The sequence below is a fragment of the Camelus dromedarius genome, chromosome 5, assembly GCF_036321535.1.
Source record: "Camelus dromedarius isolate mCamDro1 chromosome 5, mCamDro1.pat, whole genome shotgun sequence".
In the NCBI taxonomy this organism is placed as follows: Eukaryota; Metazoa; Chordata; class Mammalia; order Artiodactyla; family Camelidae; genus Camelus; species Camelus dromedarius.
The window spans coordinates 58,702,266-58,716,331 of record NC_087440.1 but is presented as its reverse complement, the minus strand read 5'-3'; the positions used below and the strand labels follow the sequence as shown (position 1 = coordinate 58,716,331).

At 36.3% G+C, this 14,066-nt stretch overlaps 2 protein-coding genes across 5 annotated transcripts in view; one reads left to right on the top strand and one right to left on the bottom strand.

The window, feature by feature from the left end:
* Window positions 1–7,039, bottom strand: part of PCNX4 (pecanex 4) — a 38,654-nt gene extending 31,615 nt beyond the window's left edge. The window contains exon 1 of one of the 2 annotated variants that reach the window (XM_031453800.2): window positions 6,559–7,039. The gene's annotated coding sequence lies outside the window, so the exon portion shown is untranslated. The remainder of the gene's footprint in view (window positions 1–6,558) is intronic. The other variant, XM_010976687.3, reaches the window with a different exon arrangement.
* Window positions 7,040–7,106: 67 nt separating this feature from the next.
* RTN1 (reticulon 1) overlaps window positions 7,107–14,066 on the top strand; it is a 349,573-nt gene continuing 342,613 nt past the window's right edge. For all 3 annotated transcript variants that reach the window (XM_031453802.2, XM_064485998.1, XM_064485997.1), the window contains exon 1: window positions 7,107–7,248. The gene's annotated coding sequence lies outside the window, so the exon portion shown is untranslated. The remainder of the gene's footprint in view (window positions 7,249–14,066) is intronic.

Sequence of the window (14,066 nt, the reverse complement as noted above, 5' to 3'; positions counted from 1 at the left end):
CAGCTACTGGTCTTACTTCTGCACAGAAAGTCATAGCTTTTACTCATGACAGTCCTGAAAGTACTTAAAAAATTACAGAACCAGTGGGCCAAATGGAGCCTTGGTGGTTGATGGTTCAATCTTGGAATGAGAAGATTGCCTTCCTCCCCTCTGAATGAGAATATTTCCTGTATGGATGTCAGGCTCAGTGTACTACATTCTGATATGATTGTTCAGTAGAAGCCATAGGTAAGTAAGGGCATGCTCCTGTGAGCATGTGTAAACATTCTTATTTCAGTTAGTTATGGAAGAGGCTATGAGAGAGGAAAATGAGCTTGGATAGCTGGCCTGGGCATTTTGAAAAAATCTAGATGTGCCTTAAAGTTCTCCAGGAAGTTAGGTAAAAGCTGGCCCCTTCTCTACTGAGGCAAGTCAGGAACAAAGTGATGTGGCTCACTGGGAAAGGAAGCCAAAAACTGAAGATAAACTTATAAACTAGATTATCTAGCTGCATGTTACTAACCATATTCATTTACCTTTTAGTACTTCTGAGTCTTTCGTAAGTTTAGTTTACAGAAGACCTAAATAGACATCGCTCCAAAGAAGACATACAGATGGCCATTAGGTATGTGAAAAGATACTTAATATCATTAATTATCAGAGAAATGCAAGTCAAAACTACAATGAGGTATCACCTCAAACCAGTCAGAATTGCCATCATTAAAAAGCCCCAAAACGATAAATGCTGGAGAGGGAGTGGGAAAAGGGAACCTTCCTACACTGTTGGTGGGAATATAATTTGGTGCAGTCACTTTGGAAAACCATATGGAGATTCCTTAAAAAACTAAAAATAGAGTTACCAGTATGATCCAGCAATCTCACTCCTAGGCATATATCTGGAGAATATTCTAATTCAAAAAGATACACGCACCCCAATGTTCATAGCTGCATTATTTACAATAGCAAGACATGGAAGCAACCTAGATGTCCACTGACAGATGACTGGATGAAGAAGTTGTGGTATACAAATATTCACACACACACACACACACACACACAAATGGAATACTACTCAGCCATACAAAGAATGAAACATGCCATTTGCAGCAACATGGATGGACCTAGAGATTATCATACTAAGTGAAGTGAATCAGACAGAGACCGATTTAATATCATATAAATATCACTTGTATGTAGAATCTAAAAAAAATGACACAAATAAACTTATTTACAAAACAGTTACAGATTCACAGACATAGAAAACAAACTTACCATTACCAAAAGGGAAGGGGTGGGAGAGGGATAAATTAGGAGTTTGGGATTAGCAGATACAATGTACTATATATAAAATAGATTAACAACAAGGTCCTAGTATACAGCACAGAGAACTACGTTCAGTAGAATATGAAATATAAATAAAATAAAATATATATATATAAAAAAAAACTGAATCACTATGCTGAACACCAGAAACTAACACAACATTGTAAATCAACTATACTCCAATTTAAATTAGTTTAAATGTTCTTACCTATTCGATGGAATACTCTGTGATTATATTCTAAACAGTGGAATATTCTGAAGAAGATTTACTGTTGATGTGGAATAATGGAAAGATGCCCACAATATATTGAAAAGTAAAATAAACATACTGATATCCCACTTGTATATACAAAAAGAGTACACACACATGTATACATGGTTGTTCAGTGTATGTAAGTGTAAAAAATTTCAGAAGTCATACACACTAGGCTATGTTTGTGTGTGTATTTTAAACATAACATTTTGACACCTCTTCAAATTACCAAATATCCTCTAGAACTCTCAGCCGATCCCCTGCAAACACATTCCATGCTTATCCTTCTGGGTGCCTCTGCTCATGACCCCCTTCTTTGCCCAGGATGTCTTCTTCTTCCTTTCATAATTAGTAATTTTAGTCAACTTTAAAAATTCAGTCTAACCCTTTCTGAAAATTTTGCAGGGCACTTACACCAAATGTGCCTCTCTTCTCTCTGTATATCAAAACATTTTGCTTCAAATGGCAAAATTTTGTTCTTTTTTATGACTGAGTAGTATTCTGCTGTGTGTGTGTATATATATATATACACACACACACACACACACACTACATCTTCATTATCCATCCGTTGATGGACACTTAGGTTGCTTTCATATCTTGGCAACTGTAAACAATGACGCTATTAACACTGGGGTGCATGTAATTTTTCAAATTAGTAATTTTTTTTTTTTTGGATATATACCCAGGAATGGAATTGCTGGGTCATATGATAGTTCTACTTTTAGTTTTTTGAGAAATCTCCAGACTGTTTTCCACAGTGGCTGTGGAATTTACATTCCCACCAACAGTGTATGATGGTTCTTTTTTCTCCATATCCTCACCAACATTTGTTGTTTCTGTTCTTTTTGATGACAGCCATTCTGACAGGTGTGAGGTGATACCTCACTGCAGTTCTGACTTGCATTTCGCTGATGGTTAGTGATATTGAGCATCTTTTCATATGCCTGTTGGTCATTCTGCATTTCCTCTTTGGAAAAATGCCTATTCAGTTCTTCTGTTCATTTTTTACTTGAGTTTTTTTTTTCTTTTGAGTTGAATAAAATGTTTATAAATGTTGGATATTAACCCCTTACAGGTCTATCACTTGCAAATACTTTCTCCCATTCAGCAGGTTGTCTTTTTGTTTTGCTGATGGTTTCCTTCGGCGTGTAAAATCTTTCAAGTTTAATTAGGTTCCATTTGCTTATTTTTGCTTTTATTTTCTTTAGGAGACAAATCAAAAAAAAAATTGCTGCAATTTATGTCAAAGAATGTTCTGCCTATGTCTTCCTCTAGGAGTTTTGGTCTTACATTTAGGTTTGTAATCCATTTGAGTTTATTTTTGTATATAGTGTTAGAGAATGTTATAGAATCCTATTATTATTTCATGAATATAGTCTGTCTCTCAGGGAATATTCATTACACATATGTGTATGTGTGTGTGTAGATAAATGCTATGTTTTTGTACACTATCTTATGTCCTTTGACTCTTTTCTACTGAAGTGTTCACTTTTCTTATTAACTTGAAAGAACTTTTTATATATGAAGGATATTAACTCTGACATGTTACAGTCCCTTTTCCCCCTCTATGTTAACTTTCTCTTGAAAAGCACTGTTAAAGAAGATTTTGGCAAGGATTAAAGACTACATTTTGAGTCTTTAAAATAGACTAAATGAGTTATCCTTCTCACAGGAAACAGCTAAATGATAAATTAGTACTTTTCACAATTTTAAACTTCTGTATAACTTCTGAATACCTACAATGTGTTAGGTGATGGTACTAAGACTGCTCTCTGACCCAAAGGAGTTTACAGTCCAGTAGGGTAGAGATCATTTTCCTCTCAAATAATTGTTACTGTTAAAAGCAACTGTGGAATTATTTTAATTTTCATTATTAAGAGAATAAATAAGGAATAGAAAGTTAGTATATAAATAACCTAAAATTATTTTAAATATTAAACTTGTTAAGAAAAGTAATTCTTGCTGATGTTTAAAAATGCCTACACAATCTTTGTCAGTAGAGTAATGAATAGAATGCACTCATCCATGTTCCTAAAAAGTGTTTTTTAAAATTTGAAAGGAAATACACTAAAGTTCTACTTTTCCATCATCACCTTTACTAATTTGGAAAACAAAAAACATTATGTTTGGAAAAAAAGCAAAATGGCCTACACCTAACTACTCAAAAAGCAAAATATGAAACAGCTTAATTTTCATTTGCTCTAGAGAAAAATCATCTGACACTACCAGAACAGCTCTAAAAAGTACAGATATGTAGACTTTTTTGATAGTCATGTACTAACTGTTGAGGGTCCTAGTAGGAATCTAGAGATGCAAAGACAGCTACCCCTATAATTATGAAAATACTCTGTGGGATCTTAACCAAATGCTATGCCATGGACAAACAGCTAAATTCTTGAAGATTCTTTTGAAAAACACTTGATGCTGAAACATGAAAAATACATTTCATGTTATAGTTTATCAGTTATGTAGTAAGCACTCTCTTCCTCCCAGCAACAAAACAAAAATCTACCCAAACACCTAAAAAGAAAAGAACAAGAACATTAACATCTCTTTGGATATATTAAATAGTTATTCAAATTCCAGATTTTGAAGGGTCTTTGAATCTAAGAGTTTTTTGTAAATTCACAGGAACTCATTTGTAGGGAAAACTATGACTGGGTGGGAAGGGTGATTAGATAGCTAAAATGATCTATTTACTGCAGAATATGTATTGGCAATGCTTTACAGGTGGAATGATGAGATGTTGGATCTGTGATTCACACTTTCCAAATGTAGAACATTAAAATATGAATCGACAGCATTCCGTTATTTACGGAAAACTAAGATGGTAGGAAATACCCAAAGGTCACATCAGAGCATCATAAGTGTGCAGCACAGTCTGCAATACTTCTGCTCCTATCCCAGTCTACCCTTCTCACACCTTACTTATTTTACCCATTATAAATTCAAATGGATTAACAAGTTCTCTTTCAAAATCAAGTATCAGGTAAATGAAATCTACCACTCATATGAATTACCAGAAATAAATCCATCCATTTTATAGAAAATAAAATTGAGAACCAGTGATATTAAGTGACTCAATCAATACCCAATGTCAGTTGGAGGAAGATTGGGTTTTTCAGTCACACCAAGCTACTGCCATATGAAAGGGAATTTCCTTTTGAGGATTCAGATATAGAAGGATAAATTGGGAGAATGGGTGTTCAAAGAAAGGTTAGCTTTAGAGGAATCTACACACGTCAGAATAGGAAGATTTTGTTAGCTACACACGTAAGAATAGGAAGATCTTGTTTGGCAATGGCAGGTAGGACTGCTTGATAAGACATAAAGAAACACAAGTGGGGAAAGTATCTGAAAGAAAAGGGTCTCACCAACAAGAAGAGAAAACAACTGACAGAATGGGAGAAAATTTTTCCAAATCATATATATGAAAGGGACTCACATCTAGAATATAGAAAAAATTCTTACAACTTAATAATGAAAAAACAAGTAATTTTAAAAAGGGCAAAGAATCTGAATAGACATTTCTCAAAAGATAAAATACAAATGCCAATATAAGCACAAAAGATGATGTTTGACATTACTTATTGGGAAAATGCAAACCAAAATCACAATGAGATGTCACTTCAAATCCACCTGACTGGCTATAAAAAAGACAGACAATAACAAGTATTGACAAGGTTATGGAGAAATTACCTCAAGTAGTAAAATGGTGCAGTTGCTTTGGAAACAGTCTGACAGTTTCTCAAAAAGGCTAAACATAGAGTTACCATATTATCTAGCAGCTTCACTCCTAGGTATTTACCCAAGAGAAATAAAAACGTTTAAGTCTACACAGAAATCTGTACACGCATAGCAGAAATATTATTCATAGCCAAAAACTGGAAACGACACAAACGTCCATCAACAGATGAAATAAAATGTGGTATACCCATACAATGGAATACTACACTATAAACAAGAACGAAGCACTACTGCATGCTACAACATGAATGAACCTTGAAAACAGAATGCTAAGTGGAAGAAACCAATCATAAAAGGCCACATATTGTATAGTTCCATTTATATGAAAAGTCCAGGATAAACAAATCTATAAAGACAGAAAAGAGGTAAGTGTCTGCCTAGGGCTGGTGGGGACAGTGAGAACTGGGGGGCTGAGGGACTGATTGTTAAAGGCTACAGGGTTTCTTTTTGGGGTGATGAAAATGTTCCAAAATTGAATGGTATGCAATGTGAAAACAATAAAGTTCTTACAAAAGAAAAAGAAACAGAAACAGAAACAGAAAAAGTTCCCTACCTGGTATTTTCTATGGCAGTTTGTAACTAGTAGGCAGCTCCTTTAAGTAGGAAATTTAAAAGTAGCGGACAGGTGCCCAGTTAAATTACTAAAGCAGCTATATCTGAACTTGGAGTCTGGCTTTGGATGCTATGACAAAGGTTTGGCATGGGTGGCAGTGGATACGTAGTAACATAAAGGATGGCCTTTGCCCTAACTGCAGGTATGAGTAAACGAGGGAAAAAAATCCACCTAATATTACACAGCTGAATAAGAGAGAAATGACTGGTATACAGCAGCAAATCAATTCAAAGCCCTGATAAGGAACTTCAGAGGAGCAAACTTCACTTAAGTAAATGCTGGTCCTTGAGAGACAGAGTGTTGTGCAGAACAGTGAGGAAGGAATTACTCAAATTCGGGGGCCCATGATATTCAGGGGCCATGATACGACTAATCTGGGGCAAAAGTGGAGATAAAAGAGAGAATGAATACAGTACTAAGGGCAGAGTCTGTAAACATCATTGGGATAACAAAGCCATCCCGAAATCTAGAATTAAAGGTCCATTTTCCATTTGGCAATAATCAAACTTAAAAGATTTCATAACGAAGAACAAAAATATCTATGGCAATTAAAACTGTAAGAACAACGTGGCTCTGCACAGGCTTTGAAAATTAAGGGCGACCAAGAAGCTCCCAGGTGGGCGTCGGGGATCTAACGTACCTCGAGTCACCCAAGAGAAGAGGCGATGCGAAGGCATCCCGGGGACTGCACTTTTGCAGGCAGACCCGGGTTGGGCGCTCCCGCTGAGAGACTGCTTGCGGTCCGAACGCGGAGGCGGAGAAGCTGTAGCAGCCGGGCTACCAGTTCACCACGGTGGCGTCCGGGCCCGCTCCGCGTTTCCATGGCTAACGTCAACTCCGGCTGGTGCCGCCCGGCGCGGAACCCAGGGCGCAGTCGGGGGCGGGCCGGGCGCCCGGCTCGCCCCGCCCCCCGGCCTGTGTTCGCGTCCAAGCGTCCTGCTTCCAACTGGCCCCGCGAGGCGGAGCGCGGGGAGATACGCGCTTCGTTCGCTGCAGGCCTGGGCCCAGGCTCGCCTGGCCGGGGACCGTGGAAGTCGCTTGGACTCTGTCCTCGCCCTGGCCCAGAGACGGCGGCTGGGGTCGCAGCGCCAGCCCTGAACTTTCACCCGGGTCGCGCCCCTACGCAAGAGCGTCGTTGCCCTGGTGACGTGACGTCCTCCGCCGGGTAGTGCTCTCCCGCGGAAAGAGGAGCGGCCGCCATTTTGAGAATGTGTGGTACCCTGTGGTCTGACTGACGAGTCAGGATGGTAGTGCGACTCCAACCGCTGGGGGTCCTTCGACCTACATTAACCACATCCGTACTTTGGCTGTCACCAGCAACACAGCGACGGTAATAAATGCTTTTAAGTGATACTTCATACATATACGTGCTCGCTACTGCCCCTTTTGTTGCATTCCCCACCATGAGTGAATTTGTGTCTGCATTTTGTTAACGCAAGGAACCAAAATAAGTGAAACATACCACTAAGGTATCGCTTTCTTAATAAGGCAAAGTTACTGTGTTTCAGCTGAAGAAAAAAAAGCTGTGGCGAACTTATTCGTGACGTTCACTGAAGATACGGGAATCTTTACAGGGTAGCCTCAAAATCCCCGGTTTTGTTGGTTTAAAAGTTAAACATATGCCCATCACCCACCGCTTCCATTTTCCACGAAGTTTGATTTCTTCCCCATGTTGGGACACCTTCCAAGTTTGCTGGTTGGAAGTCCGCAAGACGGCCCCTGAGCTCTTTAAATTGGTCTCAAACGATTTAGAGGCTCCTGTAACGGAATTCTGAAGCCAGTTTGTCGGGATCAAGGTACCAGAGTTTTCCCCCAAGTGATTGATAACCTGGCAGTTCTGCGTTCGTGAGACTCCTAATTGGCTCGAGGACTGTCTCGTTTGGATCTCTGATCTCAAAACTGTAAATGAGCCTTTTTTATTTTGCGGTTTTACTGAAAATGATGGCTTAGTTGTTAAGCTTTTAGGTTTTCAGGCCACAATGGGAAAGACCTTTTGGTGTTAATTGAAAGAAAGCCATGGCTTATTAAACAAACAAACAAACAAAAAACAGATATAACTCTATCTAGAGGAAAAGTGTAGTTTATTGAAAGCATGTGGAAAAAAACCCTGTGCATTCGCAATGTACACATACCTTCAAGGGTACCGTTTGCAGATAGAACTTGTCAGTTTGGTGTGGAAAGTGTGCTCCTGGTCCATCCGTGATGGTTTCCAGTCTTTGGGGGAAGACATAACATCAGTCATCATGCGTCAGGGTACCACATTAAGCATCTTTGAAGCATCAGCTATTGCTAGGAAGTCAGTATAGTGTGTTTAAGAGTAGGGGCTCTGGGTTTCAGAAGTCTGAGTTGGAAGTGTTGGGGCCCAGGGCAGGCCACCCCAAAATATGATTATTGATTATTTTGATTATTTTGAATTAAAGTTACTTGAGGAATGGCTGATGCAAGAGTGACACTTTGACCCTCTTGTGTCCCTGAAACCAGGAAATAAATCTCCTACGTGAATAGGATGCTCCCTGTACTAGGAAGTAGGAAGATACCCTTACCATCAGAGATAGGCGAAGTCTATGTAAACAGAGCTTGTCATTTGTTTAATTTACTACCCCAAACCCAAATTCTGTTTAGGTTCTTCACTGATTAAGCACCTGAAGCCTGAGTTTCTTTCGCCTGACAATTCCTCACAAGTTTGTTTCTGTGTCTAAAAAGTATAAAAGCTGCCTGGTTTGCCGCTTCTTAGCCCTCATTTCTATGGGACATCCATATACATAAATTAACATTTGTTTCTTTTTCTCTTGCTAATCTGCCTTTTGTCAATTTTATTATTAGTCCAACCATAAGAACTCGAGTGAGGGTAGAGGGGGAAATTTCCCCATCCTGGACAGAACCCAGACACCTCACTACTTGTGTGATCTTGAGGTTACCTAATCTCTCTAGTGCTCAGTTTCCACATCTTGTAAAATTGGGCTAATAATAGATACAGAAGTTGCCCTACACGGAGTTGCGTAAACTGGATTAAATCAAATAACTTTAAATTACTTAGTAAGGTAACTGGCACAGCTCAAGTCCTTAGTGAGGATGAGTGATTATGTGTATGTAGAGAGGCTGTATTTGTAATGCCTATTTTTGTCACTCTGAATTATGTATGACCCAGTCAGAATGAACATTTTGTTGAAATACTTGCTATAGCTATTTGGTGGTTAAAATTAATTTTTTCCAGTATGTTTGTACTTTGCACTTTATTAGAATAAAATTAGTAAAGCTTATGGTACAAGGCCTTTGGTTACTCGTGTATTAAGTATTCATTCAACATATATTGAAATAGTGGAGGCTATGTGCCAGGAACACATTGATTTCTGCAGATACAAATTCAAATAGAAATTATCCTTATCCTCAAGAAATTTATCAGAATATAACTTGGGAAACCAATAGGGCATTAGTAATTGTAGAGTGTGTGATAAGCAGATAGGCATCTGAGCTAAAGAAACATAAAAGTGGGACACAGAAATCATTCTGAGGAAATCCAGATAAATGCAATTGAGTTTTAAAAGACAAGTAGAAATTAGGTAGATGAAGCTGTGGGAGAGGAGGTGTTCAGAGTAGGGGTATTTTCAGTCATTCATTCAGTTAAATATTTATATCATGTATAGAGTCAGGTACATATGTACTTTATTTAATCTTAATGTTATGAGGTAGTTTATTATTCTCATTTCAAATAAGGAATCTGAGCTTCAGAAGAGTAAAATATGGTAAGATCTGGAATTGAGCACATACCTGTATGTCTCCAAGATCCATATTTTTTCTGTTACCCTGCTGATTCACATAAACTGAAACATTACCAAAACTCTGGATCTGCTTCTTCAGCCAGAGAAAATATTTGTCCAGGGATTATCATGGCATACATGTTTTTGTGTAATTTATGCCCATTTTCAGTTCATACCCATGTCATTCCTCTTGCCAAAAAGTAGGAGGAAAAAAACCACCACTCATAAAACCCTCACTTTGCCCCCATGACCCAGAGCCTTTTAACCACAGGGCTCTGAAAATAACCATGCAGAGCTACAGCACAGAGTAGGATGGCTTAAAGAGAAGGTGAAATGTCTCAGGGAATTAGAAAGCTGAACTTCCAAGGCAAGCGAATAGAATTGCTAAAATTTTGTAAAGGTTGGTTTGGGGTAGGAGTGGGGTTCAAACCAAAGAAACCAAAGAAAAAAGAGGATAAGCCCAACCTTGGAATGAGGTGACCACAAAATTTGAGGTATATTAAAATAAGCACAGAGAAAGGTTAGGTTTAGAAAGAAATATAATCCACTTTGAGACAGTTTGAGAGGCTTGTGGGATATGTGTAGTTAGATATATAGGATTGGATTTGGGAGAAAGGTCAAGACGTAAAGATTTGGGAGTATACATTAAAAAAAAGTTGAAATCACAAGATTGAAAGAGAATGGACAAAGTTTGACATTAGTGGCTGCAAAGAAAACCATCAGGAGAGAAGAAAGGGACTATAAAATAAGATGATTGATTTCTTTTTTTAAATTTGTTTTATTGAGTTATAGTCAGTTTACAATGTTATGTCAATTTCCAGTGTATAGCACAATTTCTAAGTTATACACAAACATACATATATTCTTTGTCACATTCTTTTTCACCGTGAGCTACCACAGGATCTCGTATATATTTCCCTGTGCTATACAGTATAATCTTGTTTATCTATTCTATATAGATACCTGTCAGTATCTACAAATTTTGAACTCCCACTCTGTCCTTTCCCACCTCCCACCCCCGGCAACCACAAGTTTGTAGTCTATGTCTATGAGTCTGTTTCTGTTTTGTATTTATGTTCATTTGTCTTTTTCTTTTCTTTTTTAGATTCCACATATGAGTGATCTCATATGGTATTTTCTCTTTCTGGCTTTCTTCACTTGGAATGACATTATCCAGGGACATCCATGTTGCTGCAAATGACGTTATGTTGTCTTTTTAATGGCTGAATAGTATTCCATTGTATAAATATACAACATCTTCTTTATCCAGTCATCTGCTGATGGACATTTAGGCTGTTTCCATGCCTTGGCTATTGTAAATAGTGCTGCTATGAACACTGGGGTACAGGTGACTTTTTGAATTAGGGTTCCGTCTGAATATACACCCAGGAGTGGGATTACTGGGTCACATGGTAAGTCTATTCCTAGTTTTTTCAGGAATCTCCATACTGTTTTCCATAGTGGCTGCACCAAACTGCATTCCCACCAGCAGCATAGGAGGGTTCCCTTTTCTAGACAGCCTCTCCAGCATTTAACATTTGTGGACTTTTGAATGATGGCCATTCTGACTGGTGTGAGGTGATACCTCTTTGTAATTTTGATTTGCATATCTCTGATAATTAGTGATATTAAGCATTTTTTCATGTGTCTATTGATCATTTGTATGTCTTCCTTGGAGAATTGCTTATTTAGGTCTTCTGCCCATTTTTGGATTGGGTTGTTTGTTTTTTTATTAAGTCATATGAGCTGCTTATACATTCTGGAGATCAAGCCTTTGTCAGTTTCATAAGATGATTGAGTTCTTACATGGCTTATTGAAATTCATCTCCTTGCTCTATATCACAGATCGTAACATGCATGTAAATGTATACAAAGTCCAAATGAATGGGCACATGATGGGTGGAAATTTTAGCATGTCCCAGCATATTCACAGGTATGCGGATTGGGTGACATTGAGTTATGTGGATATTAAAGACAGGGAGTGACCAACTGTTAATTGCAAAGTTTCATATTAAAACTTCCTTTATTATAGAAAAAGTTTCATACTGCATAAACATTCATAAATAGGACTATCATATAATATATAATGTAGTCATAGCTTTGCCATTAATTGGTTTTAAGATTTGTTGTAAAACACAATGTATTTTAAATTACAATTCTGAAAATCTTATAGTAATTGCTGATGAGAAGTGTAGGGTGAAAGGATAGAGTTTTTCAGGTTTTGATTTTGAATTTTCCTGTGTAGCTTTTAAATGTAATTATTCCACATCAATATCTTCATAGATTAGATTTTTAATTTTAGGAGTGTTTCAGTTAATATTATTTTGTAAAGTTACCACCACTGGTACTTATTTTACATAGTCATTTAGAAATGGAACACAGTTGAATTATTGGTAGACTGAAAATCACTAAATTGGAGTGTTTAAAAGGCTAGAGTTTCATTTTTAAAATTATGTTACATTTTGTAAAAGTTTATGAATATAACTTCATTAAAAGATCAAATTTTAAGAGTAACCAAACTGTGTGTATATCCACGAGCATATTTACAATTTGACTCTTCACAAAGATTAAGTTATATGTAGATTTGAATTAATTACAATTCGCCTTTGTTTTGGTACATATAATTAAGAGTTGACTATGCAGAATTCAGTTTTTATCCCCAGTGTCCTATATTAAATTTGGAACATCAATTAACCTCTTCTGTTGACAGTGTTACGAAGAATATTATGTGTTATTATTAGTAATGTTAATCTCTAAAGCTAGAACTGAAGTTAGTAACCTCAAATAGGTGTTCTTTTCCTGGCATTTGCCTGCTAACTTCTTGGTTTGTAGGTGTACCAACTGTTTAGAATCACATGAACATCATCTTCACTTTCCTATAGAATGAATGTAAAATGAAATGCAATGAACAAATTGCCTGATAAAATTTCTGTTTGAAATTGTAATTAAATAAGAATATGGAGGAGAGTTAGGTGTAATTTGTCTAAAGGTAGAAGGAAGTTTATAATCTAATAATCTCTTCAGACTCATGATTACATCTTGCATTGTGATGCCCTCTTCAGGTTAATATATTTAAAGACATGAAAACTTGAGGTTACTTGAAGATAAATAATTTAGGGGAAATGAAACCACATTTAGCAAATAAAATTATCCATAAACTATAAATAACAACAACAGTATCAACAGTAACCAGCTTTGATGGGATGGCAGTTTAGAGGTGCATTTTGAAACTTTGTTTGGCTCTAACAAAATTTAAAATGCAATTCTCTTTGACAGAGAAATTTTATCTCTAGAAATATACCTTACAGATATCTCCTTTTACAGATATCTCACATAAGTATGCAGCAATAGTTGTACAAAGATGTACTTAGGACATTTGTAATAGCAAAACACAAACATCTTCAATAGGAACAGGTTTAAATAAATCAGGTTTAAAAAGATGGACATCTATATGTACTGCTATGCAAACATGTCCAACTTGCATTAAGTAAAATTTTTTAAAATTTAGATTGTATAGTATGATTTTATGTAAAAACTATTTGTATGCATGAGCGTGCTTTGTTTATACCTATTTTTAAAGGATACCTAAGAAACTATGATATAATTCAACCTCTGAAGAGGCTAACTGGGATTTGATAGGAAGGGGAACTTCTACTTTTTACCTTTATTCTTTAATGCTGGTAATATATTTTAAACAATCAATATTGCTTTTATAATCTTTAAATAATAAAAAAGCCAACAAACAAAAATAAATTGACAATCAAGCACCCCCTCTACCCCTCCAAAAAAACCTACCAAGCTGCTATACAACCAAAAAAATGGCATAGTGGATTTTTGTTTTTGTAATACTATCTTTATCCAGAAAATAATTTGAAACATATAGTTGCTAGTTTCTGTGAATAAATGATTACCATATTGATGCTTTTGAAGAAAACTACTATGTTATTTTTAGTGTTACATTACAATTAAAAGTTTAATAAAATACTTGATATGCTGGGAAATTTTGAGCTCTGGTAATCAAAGACTGCTTAGAATCTTGACCACTTCAGTGTTATATCAATAGAAATCCTTAAAGTTAGTTCATTTTATACTAAATTGAGAGCATTTAATGAATTCTCAAGATTATTAGGATTTCTTTCTAATGTTGGATATAAAATCCTAATTTTTGTATATATTTAAATATACATAGATTAATGTATTCATAAAGATATACGCATAAAATACTTGTGTATGTAGAAAGTATATGTTATATATAACATGTAGAACAAAATACATGGGAATCCTATTTTATTGAACCAGCAATGACTAAGTATTAATGGAAGAAATTTTCATATGTGGCTTGTCTTTAGAAACATAATTTTAAAGCACAACAATTTTTAATAAAATATAT